Genomic DNA, 21466 nt, shown 5'->3' on the forward strand with positions numbered 1-21466 from the left:
TTATCTCACGTCGCGACTGTTCCAAATATCGTGCCTGTGTAACAAACTCACGATTTTACACCAAACTGCACTGCTGCTTACTACGAATTTTAATGAAACAAACGCATTGATTTAATAGTTTTCAGCGATTAAATTTGAGATGCGGAGATAATTAAGTAAACTCAAGATTATAGTTATTTGAAAGTGCTCTAGAGGTATTTTATACTTATCTAATGATAATCTTGTTCAATAGACTTAAAAAAATGTAGACAAAAATTGTATAATTCGCCACCGGTTCCCAACATAACATGGAAAAATTAAACATGAGTTTTTTCGCAAACACATTCCGTTGTTTTTTTTTAAATTTAATTACGCACTCGTGAACGACGCTTTTATTATAACGTCATGAATATCATTCCCGTGACCATAATATTTTTCACGTCTACAGGCCTACCGTGATATGTGAGTTATTTGATAAATTACTTTAATATTTCCGCTGAAATAATTATGATCTGAAACGGAAAAATCTCGGCTAACACAAAACTAACGTTTGCCTGGAGATTTGAAATATTTTAGTTTTGTACATGTACTTCGATAATAATATCACGCTATAGATAATGGATACAGAATATATAGTTCCGGTTTTTGACACAAACTGTCCAGCTAACTTATACTACTATAATCACAAATAGCACTTGCAGCATAAAATATTTTTGCTTAGATATAATCTACAGATTATGAAGTATTATATCATGCTTATAATGTAAGTTAACATAACAGTCGATACGAAAATACGTTTGATATATGTACGTGCTCAAAATTAATACCTCAAGTAAACAAACAGGTATAGGTAAACGATTGCGTCGCCGCTTGAACAAAACTTATATCAAAAACATTCTGGAGACAATAGACAACAGATTTGTTACAAAACATTTTTCCATGCACGATGAAATATTTAAACTAGATTTGCTGCTCTTATACAAAGTACAAACATATTATATCAATCTTTTAACGTGTAAGGTTAAAGTTAGGTAAACACCATGGAACATTATTTTGACACACCTCTTAGCATTTTATAAACATGTCATGAATGATGTCAGATTAAAAACACACGGCTAATCTATTAAGAGTTCCTTTTCTAGGGAACCTTACAATTTTTTAAAAAAATCATCTTATTTGTAATCAGACGAGTGACCTTTAATAGAATATGCCAAATATTGCATACAAAAGATGGGATGTCCTCAAGTGACAAATAATTATTATTCAAATAATTTTTCGTAACTTTGTTTCATATTATTTTTTTCACTTTATCCTCAAAGTCACTGAGATAAGGAAACCAATAATCAAGATTCTTGAAATTATTATTCTCAGATTGTTGAACTATCGCGGCATATTATTCATCGTAATTTGATTCATCATTTTGAACCCTTATGATGACTTATTAATAGACTTACATCGAAATTCATGAGTAAATAAAATTAGAATAAGCCATTACTGTCTCATTGATTTAGTAGCAACTTGAGGCTATCTGTTCAATAAAATGTGGTTGGCCTTTTTGTTGCTTTGTCTAACCTTTTGAAACGCAGTCGAGAATCAAGACTTGAGATTATTTAGGAAAGTATGTGTAAGACATTTTCTATAGAAAAGGTATGATCAGTTAGTTTTATACAAACATACATAAGACACGTAATTGAACATATGGTACCAGTCCAAACGACGGCACTGAACCGCATAGCAAGTTACACCACGTATGCACAAAGGCAAAACCGAACTATGACAACAAGTACATAAACAACGATGGTCAGGACACAATAATCGACGCATAACTAATGAGAAGCAACGCAGTGCGGAATACAGATTAATCAGTTAACGAGACAAACAAACCCACAGACAATAAAAATTATCAAAGAAACGAATTAGTATTTGACGAAACAAAGGACCGACGATGAATTTTGATTATTTCTGGAGAGAAAAAAACAGGCCATTCTGCCTGCCGTGGTCGTAATTATTAATCGAAACTTCATTTTTATGGTTAAAGGAAGTGAGTTTAAGAAATAACATGACTATTTGAGATGAACATATCGTGTTTAAATTTTAACATTAAATTAAGTAAGTTCTTTGACATTTATATTAAATATATTATATTAGGTTTTATGAACAGTAATTTTCATAACTAAATTTAAGTACACATTTCACAAACTAAATCACTCGTTAAATTAATAAAAAGAAATACTATTAATTAGTTATAAATTATATTATATAATTATATTACGAATATATTATGCAGAGTGGTAAACGGTCGTAAAACAAATTACTTAATGCAATTGTAGTCTTTAAATAAGTTAATGGTAATGTTTTTACCTATTGTGTAGTGTGACAAACAGGAAGATGTACAGCTGTGTGCGACAAAATACGTGTACCAATATAATTTAATGCATTTCCCAACCAATAATGTATTTTTAATATCGGTTTGACTTTTATGAAAAGTCACAGTTATAAGATATAAATATCTAAGAAACGGACAGTATTTAGCGCGTCTAGAAATGTCATGAATCAAAACCAATTACTTCCAATGAAGAATAATTGCTATATATACACATTGACGTCCTTTAATATAACAATGAATAGCCTTCTTCGGAGCAAACGGAATATATCACAATAGAAAAAAATATAATCACAGTCAATTTAATTTGGGATTCCATTTTAATACCATATCACAAGTTCCTATATACGAGGAGTAGTGAAGCTGACTATCAAGCAAACTTGTTGGCTCGTTTCTACATTTATATTTGAAAAAAAAGCTACAGGTATAAAATAAGGAAAAATAATATTATTTTTGCCCAATGAACTGGAAAACCAAACTTATACATGAAACTTTGACTACTGGGTGACAATTTAATAATAGTAGCATATAAATAAAATATGCAGTTTCTAGTTTCAACGTGTTTTTTTTCAATTGTCGGTAATGTATCATGACCAACTATGTTATTTTTATTTACAAATCTTACACCATGCAATGACATTACGGGGAATTTTTAAGTTTTGAAAAAAACGGAGCTTTTATTCTCAATACTTGTTTTCATATATTTTTTTATTAACCAACGATTGTAACATTTCTTGTTTATATCTAAAAACTGAAATAGTATCGAGAGTCACGTTGCAATACTTATAATGTGAAATAATATAAAATTTCGTGATCTGCTTTAATGTCAGATTATTATTAACATCATTAAAGTGTTCTGCGAGTGTCATCTGCGTCGTCAAAACATAAAATTTATGCGTACTAAAGAACAGAGCGATAATTTTGGAAAATACCCAAAGCCGCAATCATAATCTTCCATTTGTCATTATAAGTAGACATGATGACCTGATTCTGAACCAAGAATGAGACTCAAATATAAAAATGTATAAAAAGAATACCGGGACGCACAATTTCATTGTATATTAGTATCTCGATCTCGGGCGCCTGCGGATGATTGGGTAATGTTCAAAAGTGTAATTTATTTTTCACATTTCACCACGCAATGTTCTGAAATACTAACGGTAAGGGTCCCATTCCACCAAACCGGAACGAGTCAGTCGAACGCAGGAAACAGAGAAAATTTATCTTTTAATTGAGAACATGCACTTACGGCACGAGACAAGTCTTTGTGTTGAATTCTATTTGTTCGTAATAATTTTCCTAGTTTCACACCATTTGTTTACTCCGATATGATCGAGACGCGCTTTAAAGTTAATACAGCAGCACGGGTGATAAATTGAACATATGACAGGTTTTTTTTAATTCGTATTGTAAGTACATTTAAAGCGAAAGTTACTTAAAGTATCATCATGAAAAGGCAAACTTGGCCAGCGTCACCAAGTAACGCCGAGTGCTACGCCGCAAAATACAATACTCAAGTTACGTCTATTGCTACAAAAATGTGGGTCGTGTCCGATTTCAAATCGTGGGACTTGCACAACACGATGTAAACCGCCTATCGGCAAATTAACACCCGACTTTCATTCATATATTCATATAGCTGTTGTTTATGTCGCCGCCCTATTTATTATGAACTGAGTACTGACAAAATGATAAGATAAAAGTAATCGCCCTATGATTGAATAATTTATCGAAAACATTGGAAATGATTCACGAATGATGTGCAAAATTCAAAATAGTATATAATTGTGTTCTGGAAATCTCTAAATTATATTAAAGTCGATCAAAAAATCTGCATGGTACAAGTATTTTGTAACTTAATTTATTTTTAATAAAATCGTGATTAGAATATGTAATTTAATTTAAAAGGAAATGTAACATTGCTAGAGAAAAGATAGATGGGGTCACGGACACACGCTCGTTTTCACTTCACCGTTCAATGCAAGTTAGTGAACCGCCGCGTAACCAACTATTAACTTGGCAAGTTATCGCAATGTACAGACAGACTCGAGACAAGAAGCGAGCTCGCCGACCAGAAAACATTCCAAGTTTGCGCAACCGTTTCACGCAAATACACCAGAGAAATAAATATCTACACTTCATAGACGCTTGCAGCAATTACATGTTTTTCATCACGACCTAACACACAGATATCAATCATTTGTGTAAATACATGCAAGGTAATCTTTTAACATGACACATTTTTTTGTAAAAGAAGGTAGTTTAAAAATATTCAGATTAATGTTCAAATCCTGACAAAATTACTTAAATTATAATAAATAACATTTTACTTCGGATCACATCCATTTATTTAGGATGTTATGAGCCGACCGGAAAATATAGAAATAAACGAAGGTTTACGGCATGGCACACGAAGGGATCGTTTTAAAACTTGACTTATACCAGATCGCGTTATTCTTACAGGCTGTGGGCCAGCAGCGACCTCCTTTCCCCGTTGCACTGGCGCAACGAACAAACAGAATAACTAGACGAAGACGTCGACGCACCAAATGTTAGCGGAACTTGTGCGCGCGCGACTTTCACTGCGACGTGTGTGCGCGTTCTGTGCGCGTGCGTGCTTCGCGCTCAACGCTGTAGATCGGACTGATGGCCGCCCAGTGGAGTCACCGCGTGCTGGGGGGGCGTGCGCTACGTGCCTAACAAAATCATCTGACTGATAACGCATCTGAAAACTACCCCCGCACACACAAGCCTACATTCAATCAAATGTCATCTAAACTGATTCAGCTCTTTATCAAACTCCGTATCATAATATTTTAATATCGACCCATATTTTAAAAGGATAAAAAGATGCGTATAAACAATTTGTAAATGAATATAAAACCGACTTAAAAAAGGAAGTTCTCAATTCGATTGTATCTTTTTTTTAATCTTTATTTAAGGAGCTTGGTCGTTATTTGGTCGTTTTTATGTTTGTTACCTCAGAACTTTTGACTGGGTTAAACGATTTTGATGATTCTTTTTTAATCGATAGCTGGTGCTTCTCGTATGGTCCCATATAAATTTCATTGTTGTTGAACCCTTGACTTCGGCAATACATCAGAAAACTTTAAAAATGATATCGTCAACTATAATGTCCTCAACGTAAACTGATTTTTACTAACACAAAAAGGCCAAAAATTAAAACTTTTTAGTTTATATATAAAAACATTAGTCATTATAATTGCTACTTAACCTAGATAAATACATGAATAAATGTACGAAAATAATGTTTAATTTTCTTTAGGCACCGACTCCAAAATTGGTAACCAGTATAGGTGATGTTACATTTTTTGGTTTTCAGTGGTTATTGAAGGCGGTATAATTTTTTGTTAAAAAGTTGTGTTATTTTACAGAATAGTGACGAAAAACTACTAATATAACTCTTATCTGTTCAGAGTATATAAGAATTTCGTTTCAACACTTCTTCGAAGTCATGTCAATGATGACAAACCGTGAGAATGAGTAAATGCATTAGAAACAGTATGGTAAGCTTATAGTTCTTGCCTTAGAGGAATTTGTCACTCCAGCACAATGCATGTTAATGAATATGTTGACAAGAAAACAAATAGCGTTGTTACGAGTCCCACACAGCTAACGCACACACGAACAATTTGCGGTTATTGTATTCAAATTACATCTACTCCTATTTCTGTAGGTACACTCGGCTAGCAAACTGGGCTATCCGCGATTGATTAAATTATAGAACAGTATCGATTTACAAACTACCTCGTATTGTACGGGGTATTTCTACATTCTGAGCCTAAAATAGAAACGGTAAAATGCAATGTAGTCTCATCAATATCACTTATTGTGCCATGTTTCGACTTTGTACTTTATAAAAGTTTCCATGCGAAATGGTTTATCGTTTTTTAAATCCTGGCAAAGAGAGCGACTAGTTTGCACTTGACGGTAGGTAGAGAATCAGTTTATTTTAGTTGCACATAACAAATTTGATTCAGCTCTACATTATAACCGCCCATTTAATCCAATTTCGGGAAGCTAAAAACATATATTATCTATTTATTCTTTTCATATAATATTTATGTTTACGTCAAAGCTATATCATCTTTAATTATAATTGTAAAAGATGTTTTTATAATACCTTAACCTGGCAGCAAAGTAGTAACATTAACGAAACATGTCGGACACCGAGGCAAACTTTTATTTTCTTAGTTTCTATAAAGTTAAAAGTTTTAGTCATCCTTCAATTTCTATAGTAGCAGTATCCATCTGGTGAACTAGTAAATTATAATGTACGATGCTAGTACAGAATGTGGCCTTGGTTACGAAATCCATTTCAGGCAACTACATGGACAACTCATGGGTCCATGTAGTATGTCCATATTCCATAGTCCATATTCTAACCTTTAGTAACGGTACCTAAAACTAGACTACTACCTGGTACCCAGTCTTAACAAAATACGACAAAATAATTCAACATCAAAGATACATAATATAACTAATCCCACCTTTATATTCAGCGCATAGTTTGAGTATATGATCAAACAAGGGAATTTAAATCACAGTACGTAATGTTTAGCGCAAATGTGAGTAATAGGTATTTGCTAAACTAAGATTCAAGTATGTAGAAGCGATACAATTCCCGTTTTAAAGTAATGATAGGATACCATACCATTTCAAAAGGACGGGCGCTCTACATTGAGTATCACGCTCTGTTTTATTTTTGATATACGATGAGGAGATTGTCTCAGGTTAAAAGTCTCTGAATATTCTAAACTTAAGACGCTCAATACAACGTACAACATTCTATTATATACTTATATAAAACAAATCACAAAGCGCATGGCTATTGCAACCTGAATGAATCTTGAGTGATCCAACAGGAAATCTACAGACGACCTTTAATGACACTTTGTCTAAAGTAAAATTTAAATAAAAAAAATACCATCTAAACACAATTTTAATACATTAGAGAATGGTTTGGACATTTACAAAGTTTTCCGAAATATAACGAGTTTTACACGATTATTATACTGTATCACATAGTAAGACGTTTTTAGACACGGTCTGATTTATTGACCGCTGTCCAGAGTGCATATTGAATGATTGGGATGTGCCTGACCCATTGCTCAACAACTGTCCTCGGCTGCCCTTTAGCATGACTTTGACATATTATTGTGATGCAACAACCTTGCATATAATTCATTAATTACGTTCCTACTCAGAGTTTTATTGCTACGAGACAACTTGAAGGGCTTTAATAATAGCCATTTTAATTTGGTCATTCAATTTGCACCTTTTAGCGGTTATTATTGTACTTTCATAAATAACGCTTGTTTACATTTTGTGTAAGCAGCTAACGCACATGACTAGAGCATGTGTTAATTATTTTGACCATCCTAATTGTAGTGATATGAGTGAAAATTAACACCAAAACTAAAATCGTCGCTTGATGCTGCTTAAGGCACAGGCGTGACAAAAATTTAATATCAACGTCCAGCCATTTAATATAAAAATAATTATATGGGTGTAAATTGCCAATACCTAGAATAATTATAATTATATCCAATTAGGTTATATTTCTGCGTTTACTCCTGACAAGCACCCAAATATCCAGACTTCTTCACTAAATTCTGCATTTATAATACAATGTATTTAGTAAGATCAAATGTTCATGCATATTAAAGGTCTTATAGAGCAAGAGCCCGTGAACCCCAGACCTTCGTTATTTTATAAAAGCTGAAAGTTTGTCAGCGCATGCTCCCAAGGTAACAACGATGGGCCATTATGAAGTTTGGGCTACAGTGGCTTTGGCAGGTACACGGTACTCCCGCCCTGTGGAATGGGGGCGTTTGGAGAATTCCACCACGGTATCCCCTGCCTGTCGTAAGAGGCGACTAATAGGGGCCACGAAGGGGGTCGTCGGCGGGCACTGTCCGCCCTAGTGCATTTTTGTGCATTTTGCACATTTTTCGGTTGACCCCCGGGATGGACGGCAGTGTGTAGTTGGCCTCATACTGCCGTAGACGCCGGAGGCGTCTTGGTGCGCGGGGGCTTCTGAGCCCCCCCCCCCCCTCTCAACTCCCCATAGGAGACGGGCCGCAAGGCGGCACCGCGCAGGGACGGCTGCGGTCGTAGATTTAGACACTACAACGTCAGAGGAAGCCCGCAGCCGTCCCAAATGCGCCGAAGAGGGCCACCGCGGAGTTTTAGCTGGTAGGCCGTGCGTAGGTTAAGGTCACCATCAAATCCGGGCGGCTCAACGTCGGGCCGTAAGGCACGGTTACCCCAGCATAACCGCTCAGTCGCCCCCCGCGAAAGCTGGGCGATAGTAATAAGGTACTTTCTCCGCGAAAGAAAAAAAAAAAAAAAAAGGTACACGGTACTAAATGTGTGTAAAATACCGATCTAGTTTCATCAAATAATAAATGAGATTTTATGGTATTACCTTCAGAAAGTTATTAAAAATCACATTATTCATTGACAGACACTTTACATCGTGGCAATCCCTTGCCAGACACCCTTAATGTTCATGAAATTATAATTTTATTTACGTTATAGTATTAAAGCTGATTTTTATATATAGTACTTGGGTAATACGTAAATAATGTTTCCTCGTTAGCCAGACGTTTTTAATACACACACACCTTTTACACACCTTTAGTACCGTGTACCTGCCAAAGCCACTGTAGCCCAAACTTCATAATGGCCCATCGTTGTTACCTGTGTTGGGAACATGCGCTGACAAACTTTCAGCTTTTATAAAATAATGAAGGTCTGGGGTTCACGGGCTCTTAGACTATTACAGATGGGAATATATTTTTTGAACACATTTTTTTTTATATGAGTACTTTTTATATTTACATAGATATAAGGTTATAATACAATGTGATCTATTAATTATTATGTATTTCGGCTTACACATAAATGTATAAGCTGAAATACAAAAGTCACACTTATCTATACTCCCAAATAAATGTTAATAGAATGAGTACTGTATATATTAGCCGTTTTATACGGTAATAGTCAAATAGAATTCACTTGAGACTTATGAAACATTGCCTTTTTTATTAGTACAGTAGATCAACAATACACAAATATAATAACGGTAAGTTCTGTAGCGGTTGATGGAAGAGCGTGCCGGCAGTCAGCAGCCTGCAACGGTACCGCGATTGTTATGAAACTAAACTAATGAGGTCGTCACGGGCTACACAAATCTTTATAGTACGTATTATTTGCATTTCCGTGACATTGATAACTTATCTGATTAAGTGCAAGGCTAGACATAATTTATGTCTCGTCAAATGGAATCAGGTATGGAAATAGATGCCATATTATGCACTACAGATAAATATAATTTGATTACTTGCGTGTTCGCTACCAGTTTTATCATTAAAAAACAAATGTATGTAGTACTTTTTTAATTACCGACAGAATTCTTCAACCAAAGTACATTAAAACGTCCGCTTGTCAAATTATTAGGATCGGACACCAGATCGTAAATGTATGGGGTAGAGTCGCAACAATCTGTAAGTTTGAAAGCTACCCGAAAAATACTAACAAAATTACAGTACGCTACCATTATCTAGTTTGCGGTGCCAACTATCCGATATCCAGAACGTGTGTAAAGCCTCATTTAGACGGACCAATTATTGCCAGCAATAACTTACAAAATTATTGCTAACAATGATCGTCTTTTGAATATCTGCCAAGACTCGTAAACATCATCGCGGGCGAGAAGTGCATCCCATTGCACATGTTCCTCTTTAATCAATAATTGCTAACAATTATTGCTAGCAATAATTGATCCGTCTAATTGCGACTTTAAAAAATCATAGCGAATAACGATATCTCATAAATTTAAACTTTAAATTTTACAATAAAAAGAAACTTTATAAACATAACACAATCATACAATAAATATATTTTAACTGACATAATCATTCATTTCAAATATGACAAAGAGAAGCATATTGAGACACTGCATACAATAAGAGGTTCTGTTACTTTTATTCCATAAATACATGTCATATTAACGTGAACAAAAGATGGTAAACGTTTACCAGGAAATCAATATCAAACACAAATCCGTGCGACGTGCCTCTAGAAACGTGTGTGCAATTCTGTATGAATCATCGTACTCGTGTGAACCTTCAGTTGTGACGTTGCTAACTAACTTTCTTTAGCTTTAGCTAGCACCTTTAGCTATAAAATGCGTCAAAGGTGTCAAAGGTTTGTAAATAAACATACTGTACCTTTAGTGAGTCACTCCAGCGAATACTCTATAGTCGGTACCGATACGCATAAAAATATTTGCTCTTAGTAGTCTGCACTAACGTCACAACGTGAGCTAGTATAGCCTACAGGGATAGACAAACATTTTAACTAAAGAAGTCACATGGAGTTTTGTTTTTCGGGAAATTACTTTTCCGAAAACCCGCGGGCAAAACCTAATATGGAATAAATCACAAGTGATTCAAATTAATCACTATCGGGGATAACCAAGTATTGAGATGTTTTTTTAATCCTTAATTAAGGAGCTTTGGTATTGTAAGTAGGTATGCCGAGACTTACATTGATACGTACAAAAATTCCCGCCCGTCATGCAATAAATTAAACGGATTACATTGAATTGCGGATATGCGGATCCATATAAAACTTTTATATTAATTCCTATCATTCTGTGATAGGTTTTCATATCATAAAACTGTGAGAAATGCACGCAATATTCGTTATAACCAATAAATCTCGATCACTATCATTTAAGCCGAAGATATGATATCAGCAATGTTATAACCGTAACTAGCAAAAAGCAATTACAATATAATTTGTTTTAATATATTTTAAAGCTTAATTACTTATTTTGGGAACAAGACTATATATACTTCTTATTTTTATGTATATTGTATATATGTATAACGGTATATTTGTAATAATATTAGTATGTACTATGGACGTCCTCACAATATTCCGCAATAAGTAAAACTACAATGAATAACCCAGATAACGTCATACTTCTTCAGATTCTTCTTTAAATGAACAATGTAGAAAAAGCAACGATGTAAATTCAGATTAAAATTTAAAATCTTCCGAGTATAATTATGCGAGTGTGCAATTTAATAATTAAATTTATCTAATATCTTGAGTATATTGTTACAGTATTTAACCTGTGACCATGTAACAAGTTAGCAACCTCTCTAATTAAGACACCGAATAAAGCGGATCTCGTCATCAAAAGTTGCGACGTATTTGGCAAATCCCTAAAAAGTTTAAACGACAGAAGAGCGGATAAATGCTACTATAGGCAATTTTAGCCTTATTTATTATGTTTTTACTACCTAACCTAACCTAACTAATGAAATATAGTTCCAATAGCATTAATTATGAATGTACGCGATGAATAGATTATGTACAGGTTGATAAAAAATCTCATACAAATGAATAACGATAAAGTAAATTATGACAGTAATGTATAGATCAATTCCTAATGGGCAATGGCATGTACAGTGGTCAACCCCCGTATTTCCGTATGTACATACGAACTCGCTCTAACACGGCACGTACCCTCAATTTTTTGCTAATTTTACCACACTGCCTTTGTTATATGACGGTAGCCGAACTACGCTTGTGTTAACTCAATGTTACATTATAATAAAAACACAAAGGGCTTACAACAGCAAACTAGATCACGACTTCATAATATTTGTTTCTTCTGGCATTGCTACTGCGCACATTTAGATAATTCCTTGTTGACAAACCCAATGGCAGCCGTATCGGCTTTCATCGTAGATATGCAACCGGGACGCGTCATATTGTCAATAAGCTTTAGCAGCTCCTTGACACGGCATTGTGGAACGACATTAGATTATATATCGTATGTTTCCATTACAAGATTTCTATATGTATTATCGGTGCAGCTCAAGATAAATCTCTATTTTCCGACTAAAGATGAACATGCTCCAAAGTTAATTAAAAAGGCGGTTAAAATCCTAACTCACAGATCAGTACCTACATGAAAAAGTATTTTTTCATATCTTGATCCTTACATATTTTAAAGATGCAAAATTTTTGAAAATCACATTTAGGTATCAGCAATAAATATAGCATCTGAAAACTTTTTTTAAATATTGACGCAAGCGTCTATGCGCCCTTAAACTTGATCAATCGTTCATTTGTATGTAGTGTGTACATGTAAATATTGTGTATTATTCAGTCCTTGTCAGTGCAGTGCACGCGTGTACCAGGATTAATGTTTATTAAACAGAGTGCAAGTGCAACTCATCTGCACGCCTGCAACACATTTGTTTACCATTGGCCTACTATAACCTACTTACTATACCTTAACATGTTTGATATATATCTACTAGATGCGAATTCCGTTTAGTAATTATTCTAGATCACATCAATATTAAAAAAAAACTCCTTAAGTGGGATATAAACTGATCAATATGCAACGCAAAAAATTACCCAGTCTGACCTCTATCTAAACTAAACGAAACATTAACTTTTTACTAACATTATAATCAACTGTACGTGAATATTCATGTGAGGCAAATAGGGATCTATAAATGTGTGAATTTTACTTGCATATTTTCGCGTACAATGGCGAATATTTGTCGCTTACCTATCCGGTTGGCAAGCTTGATGATATGAATATTCATGACAATGCGGCAATAATGCGAACGTACGCTACGGTAGAGGAGCGGCGGAGCCACGCTGGCGAGGGCTGGGGCGTGGGCGGCGGCGACAGAGCTACGTAACTGAAATTTCAACAAACATGGATTTGGTATCGTGCGGGAGTAGGGACGACCACTCGCTCCATGTTGAAATTCAATAGCATTCACTGATCTGAATACCACAACGTGTACGTGACACAAAAGAATGAGGGTCAACACCCTATTCGTGGAAAACTATCGCGGTAAACACGAAAACATTGTGATACGTGAGCGATGAGCCGGCGACATAATTTACACGACAGTGATAAACAATCGGGGCCCTATTGAGGGTTCCCTCTTATTAAAACTAGAACATGATTCATGAGATACAGACTACCGAACAAGTGCGAAGCGCCGACACAATACAAGTGTCGTAAATGTGGATCTTGCACAACGAATACACCCGCAACCACAAGCGGGAAGATTACAATAATTAATTATAATTATGATACGTTGTTTGAAGGTTATAACTAAAAAAATACAGATGCGTCGCGTATTCTTCACACAATGGCAGTACAGTGTCTACAAACAAACTATGTTATCTTGACAGGTTTGCTCACACCTACATAATGCTTGTACGAAGAGGTAAATATTATATGGTTCCTTAGAATAAGAATCATGTTAGCATAACACTAAAATAAAAGTGTGCGCGTATCATTTTTACATGATCTTAATTACAAATTGAAAAGAACACTGATAACGAATAATATGTCGAATAAAATGTGTGCGATATAAAAAATATAATATCGATCGAGTACTCACTCGATCTCGGCACTCCAAATGTCGTCTTCGTGCATATTTTGTAAAAATATAACTGAACGTCCTCTCGCCACGAATAACGAGCTTCCTGTAAATCGTCATGCGACATCGCCTTTAGAATCATTAATGGAGCACAGTTTGGAAGCAACAGTATTACATGAATATGCATGGTATACATCTAATGCACGGATCATGTCACATAAGTTTAAAACTAGACCATGCGTAGTTAAATGTAAACGCATATAATATGTACGTAGTAGAGCAAAATAGAAGAAAAATTTGTATAATGTTGGGGGTGGGGTGTTACAAACATTCCTCAAAATACTGAAGTACAACTACGCATATCTTGTCTCCTGCGTCAAGGGCAGCCGAAAGTCGAAATATTACCCAGGTCGCCATTCTTTTTTTTTTTAAGTTGGTAAAGCACCTGTGTTTGTTATGCTTGTTGATTACAGGGGGTGGCGATTATAACTTATCATCAAACGACCCAAATGATGTAATTTCGCAGGCCCTTTACTATGTAAAAAAAAATATCAGCAACTGAAGACGTACCTTCACAGGTACAAATGTAGCCTACAGCACAAAATTAATTTACAGTGTGATTGATTTACACAACATATATCAATAACGACATATAGATTCACTATAAAAACTTTTTCCAACGTTATCTGAAGACAAATTACGTTCTTCAATGTGCCACGTCTTTGTATTTTGTAACAAAGTGAAATTTTAAACGGCTTCATCAATTATGGTGGTCATTGTTGGAGACGCTGAAAACCTTCCAACCGACACTCGCGTTGACAAATGACAGGCGTATATCTTAACCCATGCATTTTGTGGACAACGTGAATTGAATCTTTCATTATACAAAAAAATATCCGAACATCCATGAAATATTATTATTGAAATATGGCCGTTGACATTCATTGTTATCACATAATAATAAATTATCAATTTGTAACGCATACCCATTACCCACATACATAATATGATATGCATGCGCGTTTAATGTACATTCCTTGAACTTTACATAATATCCTAAAACACAGCACGATATGATTATTTGTACATACCCAAGAAAAGAAAAAAAACTCATGTAGATAAAAATTGGATTAACAGATGCTAATTAATACAAATATAATTATTTTTTTCCACTCTAAAACATTATTAACACAACAAAGTAATACAATCAACTGCAGAATTTTTATCTATCAAAACATTTATCGCAGATACCGGCGCCAATGGTGATACAACGATAAGTTGTATTAATTAATAATTGTAACATATATTTTGTGTTTTTGGTTGGTAAAATTTCCTTTACCACGAAAGCGTTTTAAACTGACATACGCCTGCAATTAATATTAGATAGTTAAGCGTACGAGTGTATGCACCTTTCGTTAACTGAGCGCCTGACGTAAACAAATTTAAGTACACAAAGATGGATAGTAAACGGGATCCACTCGGTACAAATTGCTCACGGCGTGATGCGTTGCAGCGCACGGATGCAGCTCTGCGCAGCATCATCTCGAGAGGTGTCCAACTGGCGCCGCCGCCAATCATTCAATTACGTGAGCAACTCGAGGCATCGCATGAATGGAACTTCAATTGCACTCAGAATTTGCTCGAACAATGTTAAAATTGCTTGAACAAACGTTTGTATGTCATTACAGTGTCACTGTAGTCGGAATAACGATCAAAGGTAGCCTGTAACTAGCTATGACGGCCTGAGAACATCGTTTCGTAATTTTCTTTATACCATTTATGTTCGCTGTTTAGAATTGACAACATTTCATTTTTTCAACATACCCAAATGTTTATATTTTATGAAACTAGATCTAAAATTATGAGACCTATATTTTGTCTTTTTTCGAAATTCAGATATTTTCATTCATGATTTTCACTTTGAATTTTGTTTTATTCTAAAACGACGTAAGCACCAAATGACGTCAAATATATGGTTCAAAACGCAATGACCTTTGCTTTGCAGTAAAAAAGAAGTGAAGTGACAGTTTTTTTGTTTCTCTCTCTCTCTCTTTGAACGTAACAGTTGTGACGTATCTATTGTAATATTGACATTTGTATTGTAATGTTGACAAATGACGGTGTCTTAGTTTTTTAAAATAAATAGTAAGGTGGACCGAGGAACTATTTCATTCAACCGTATATGTGACGTCATCAAGCATTTTTCGGTTTTTAATTTTTTTCTTCGAAATTAAGTATAAAAAAAATATTAAAAATTCATAATCGAACTCAGAGTGGAAAAATTAAGAAACGGTATTTTTGGTTTAGGCATGTTTACATTTTGAAATGTTGTCAATTACCTGTTCAAGTTTGACCTTTTTGTCGAGTTTTCTTAATGTGAAAATATTATCCTTCAAGCTATAACAAGTATCATGAATTCCAAATTAAGCACTATTTTCACGCTGAGATAATAAATGATAATATTTTTATATTTTAAACATTTACTTTTTCTTTCATAGTAAAGTATCAAGAATTTCCTTTATCAGGGGCAAGGTGTCAAGAAGAATACAATGCAAAAATATTTGTTATAAAACACGACACTTGTCAGTTAAACGCTAAGCTAGGCTGTTGCAAAACAAAGCTATCTTATCCTGTTCACTTGAATTACAATCAAAGAAGAACAAGTGACGAGACAAACAACAAGCCCGGGGGCTCGACTATTTATTATCTTGTCACATTGTTTTTATCTTTAGCTAATGCGCAGTAAAAACATATGTGAAAGTTAATCAATGACAATCTTTCTAAATAAGTCCCTATAATAAATAAATAGTTTCAACATAAACATTATTGTCGTGAGGGAAACTTTTTTTTAATAAATCAATGAATGGAGTTAAATAAAATTATGCACAAAGATAGATCTAAGACCGCACACCAAATGCCTTTATACAATTGTTCTAGTCAGGCTCATAAAACAATTATATACTGTACCCGAATTAGCGCTATGATACATGCAGTGTCTTCCGCGAACTGTTCAAGGTAATACTATAGCCCTTACAAGTTTAGACCATTTTTTTTTATTATTGGTAACCAATGATTATGTGACAACCTCCTGGAAGTTTAAAAAACTGACAATGGACAACCGGGAAAACTGAGAAAAACGCTGTAGGGCTTCTGTGAAACAATAATCATTAATATGGCTCGATGAGTATGGGAAAAAAGGTCTATACCGCATGCTCTAAAATGGACGGAATAAAAAATACTTCTTAACAACAAAATACTCTCTCTCTCTTTCTCAACAAGACTCCCTACATTAATGGTAGGTAACCGTATGTATAGAGGTGATTCAATTTGGATTACCCCAAATAAATCTTCATCAACAGGAAAAACACTAACAAAACTTGCTTTCGTTGTGTACGCACTACGCAGTACGGAACGTGGAGTTATAATTCTTTGAAATATATCGGCTCCAAAAACAATGGCTTTTCATCAATGCATTATGGCGACATCCAATAAACCGACATTGAAATGCAAATGTGAAAAGAGAAAATAGTCGCGGATAGGATTATACATTTAGCGTGAAATTGATTTATACGCGCTAACCGCGGTACAATGTTAGCCGTTTTGTGCGGTGCGATGCGCGCGTGACAGCACTGTTAAGAGCACAATGTGGCTCGACCTCGCCTCTCGACATCATCACGACTGGCCAGCGGACATCACAACACACAATGGACGGATGCAAACTGGCTTTTATAAAACGCGCCAACATAATCGTCTCATGCAGTCAAAGCAAACTAAGCAAATGAGAAAACCCAACCCAAAAATTAGAATTTAATTTACGATGAATTTAAATATTTATATAGATAATTATAAATTGAGTTCTTTAGGTATACTGCAGAATGATAACAAAATAATTTGTGATAATCATACAACATTTTCTCTGACCGCATTTAAGTTTTCTTCTAAAACAAGAAGTATAAAATAGCTTTTGTATTTGTTGATGTTTTACCCCAGATATTAAAAGTTTTAGGAACTTCTATGATATAATAGCATGGAAGCTTGCCCGCATAATATAATTATAATTACTGTTAGCGTGGAAAACGAAATGAAATTTTTTAGACTCGACAAATCAGCAGCAAATTTTCTCCTCAGTTCATATTTCCGTGCAAAATAACGCTGTGAAATTAACATTCAAATAATCTAGTGCAATACATGTTGATGAAAATAATAAAACGAACAAACATTTTATGAAAAGCAAACATTGTTTCGAGGAAATGTTCTCTGATTGTAAACAGCAATCATTGTGCTCATCTTTTTGTTTTATATATACTATCTTTCCGTGGGTTACTGTGTTCATTAAAATGATTTTCCATTTCACATTAAAACGTATAATATAAATATTCTACTGCAACTTACTTATTACTTACACAGATAAGTAATTTATTTCAGTGTTGTTGAATTTATAACATTAATATCATTATAGAATATGACGTTTGTAAAGTACTGTCGTCATTTTACTATGACGGTCAAATTAATTACAAAACTATAACTTTACACTGAGATTTTAAGAGCCATATTAATAAATAAATCTCTCTCAAGAATAAATTGCATTACATTGATGTGTTATTTGCTGTTTAATACTATTTCAATAAAGGCAATGTCGATAATAGTTTGACAGGCATCAATTTTCTGCACTGCGCTCCGCCGTATATGCGCCGGCCCAATTGTGCACAATTTTCAGAGCACATTTACTGTATTGAACTATTTAAAAAATAAAATTTGAGCTGTCATTTGTTTACTTGTTGTCAGGTGAGATGGCGCTGATTAATAAACAAAACTCAAATGTCAAAAATCGACATAATATGATGCTGTGACTTAATCTTTGAGACGTTGAAATCTGCTTATTAAATAGCGATAATAGACGATCTTAAGATGCTGGCTAACTTCTCAACTGATATCGAACTTCAGAGCGAAATTGCACCTATTAATACGGTCCTTAGACATCTAGAATAAATTCTGTAACAGACTTCATAATAATATAAACAAATGACAAAGCCAAAGTAAAGATTTTTTAACGTTATTCATTACAATTTACAAGATTTTGCTCGCAGTTCCGCCGGCATAAAGAGCTTAAAGGTAAAAAAAAGGAGTTTAAAGTTTCACTTTACGTTTTTTGCGTTCAAAAGTAGCCTATAATGTTAATTTGGTTTACCTGTGATCCATATTCCATCCAAATCTACTCAACGGTTTCTGCGTCTGTTGCTATCAAGCAACAATATTACCAAATATCTAATTTACGCATTTATAAATTACGTGAGACTAAAGCAATTCGATACGTTACAATTTCATGTCTATGTTTGTAACGCATTTTATAGAAATCGTACTTATTTTAATTTCAAGTCCACTGTCACTCAAGCGAAATAAGAATGCGGAGATAATAAGGCCGTATTCAATGGATAACAGTTGCAAAGCTGAGAACGTTCCGGAACTAGGGTTTGGGAGGGGAACAATAGCGTTGGCCGTGTAGGGGACAGACCCCTGCCTCATCCCACAGCGGCTTGGTGACGGCTAAACGTTTTATGCCGGCCAAGGACACATCGAGTATGCACGACGGAGTTGCACAAACAAATATTGTATACTATGGACGGATGGTTGATACTTCAATTTACTAATCGATAGTCTCGCGAATGGTGCCTACTAGTTACCAAAAGAATACATACATAAGGTCCTAAAAACTAATTGGTTAAGATTACAATTTTTTTTTTTGAGGAACCTAGAAGTAATTTTTCCATATTAAAATACGGTTTTTTAAAACAGCAGACGATTAAACTTATTACAGATATTATATCTTAGATATATACAACAGAGTTCCCTCTGCTCATGACCATACCACAGTAAAGCGCGCACCATGCTCTCAGCTAAGGGAGGCAAGACATAAGGTTTTTAATTAAATTACATTATAAACAAGCCAGATTTAGTTTGGAAGGTCAGCGGCGAAGGCTGCTCCGCTGGGCGCTGAGATAAGGAGTCCACATTCGCTGTACATGGTGTGTACACAAGCGAGATAGGGAGTGTTCTGCATTGCACAACGCAAATATTTGTGCGGCTTCCCACTCACTACTTGCGAACGCATACAGAAACATATAATTACCGGTGAAATTATACTGTTTTTATTATCGCACAAAGTTTGCCTGCATGAATTAACTTTCAACATTTTCCCCTTCGAGCATCGCGCGCTTGAGAGTTTCCCGTAGTTTCGATGTTTACATGAAAAGCACTAAAGAGAAATATTGTTACTTGTGCTATTTGGTTCCGTGCTTTCTTTAAATTAATGTAAGTAATTAAATCATTAGGATGAAAATTGGCAAACTGACAAAGGATTAGCCAAACAATAACCATAGACTATGTACCTTTATCCCAAGTAAAAGAGATATTACCAGGGAGGGACCTGTGAGCATCATCTGATCTTACTTGCTTCTTACTGATATAAACGAGAAAGTTTGTAAATATTTGTATGTTTATGATTTGGATGAATTTTGCACACGGGTAAACCAAGTACTGGATTAAGATAGGCTTTTTATCCCGGTATTTTGCTTCCATGGGAAATAACATAATTTTTAAATAGACGGCGTTGCTGGCGGCTGCAGCCGCGAGCAACGCCGCGTATGATATAAATTTAAAACAGAGTGAAATATGAAAATTTATTTTTGTTTTTATTTTATGTAATGAAATGTGCTTATTAAACTCTGCGCTAGTAACGTTGCACCGTATTCTTTAGTATATGAAATGCGCTGGACAGCTCACGCTCCTCAAAACATAGTTAAAAAGACATGCGCTGTTTTTATAGCATGGTTATATCCGTTTGGTTCCTGTATTAACATATACGAACTATTGTACCACGATAAACTTCTGGGGTAAAGTGGTCAAATATTGTGACAGTATAACTACACACGACAAGGTTATGAGCTACTTATGGTCTAACTTATGGTCCATGTAAGTTACCTAAGAAAATGCATGTAACTCGGAAACGTTCCACACTCGAGTCGCTGGAATTAAGGGCTAAACATACCCATGAAGACCGAATGCCACGAAATTTTTCCGATGGAACTAATTATTAAAATCTCCTTTAACCACTTTACCTCCAATGACCAATTATATTATGGGACGAATTTACTCTGGTCGAGGAATAGGTGCATTTCTTGCTAGAAGTGTCTTATCTGCCTAACTCTTCTGTCATACAAACGTAACATTGTTAAGTCGAAAAATTCAAATGCACTTTGTAAATGGTTAAATAAGAGAGCTAATTGGCAAGGCAAACGCATAATGGAAGTGAAGGTCGTCAGGCAAATGATAAATTGCCTTAAATGGTATTATTCCACGGCGAGAGAACATAATGTGACGGCAACAAGCAGCTAATCCGCCATACCTTGGTACACGGCACAAATTGCGCATCCCCGACCGTGCTGGCAAATTGAATTCGTTGTGAGTTGTGACGGAGCGGGCAGGCGAGACTGGCGTGAAGCACACGCCGTCTTTGCCGCCACCGAGCGCCTCGCCACCACAAATTCAATACCGTCGACACGATGTTTAATGTGACAATCATTTGTATTCTTTAGACTATTGTCCAATATACCTTTTGTCCACTTTCTATTTCTAAAAAGCAAAGATT

At 35.0% G+C, this 21466-nt stretch overlaps 1 protein-coding gene across 10 annotated transcripts in view; it reads right to left on the minus strand.

The window, feature by feature from the left end:
• The window catches only part of LOC115445541 (TLD domain-containing protein 2), a 112144-nt gene that overhangs the window by 75042 nt on the left and 15636 nt on the right, over window positions 1–21466 (minus strand). For 6 of the 10 annotated variants that reach the window (XM_030171853.2, XM_037444557.1, XM_030171856.2 and 3 more), the window contains exon 1: window positions 4824–4996. The exons of 3 other annotated variants lie outside the window; for them this stretch is intronic. The gene's annotated coding sequence lies outside the window, so the exon portion shown is untranslated. Of the gene's footprint in view, window positions 1–4804; window positions 5006–21466 lie in introns of those variants that run through there. One more of the 10 variants, XM_030171849.2, reaches the window with a different exon arrangement.

This window comes from Manduca sexta, chromosome 28, assembly GCF_014839805.1.
Source record: "Manduca sexta isolate Smith_Timp_Sample1 chromosome 28, JHU_Msex_v1.0, whole genome shotgun sequence".
In the NCBI taxonomy this organism is placed as follows: domain Eukaryota; kingdom Metazoa; phylum Arthropoda; class Insecta; order Lepidoptera; family Sphingidae; genus Manduca; species Manduca sexta.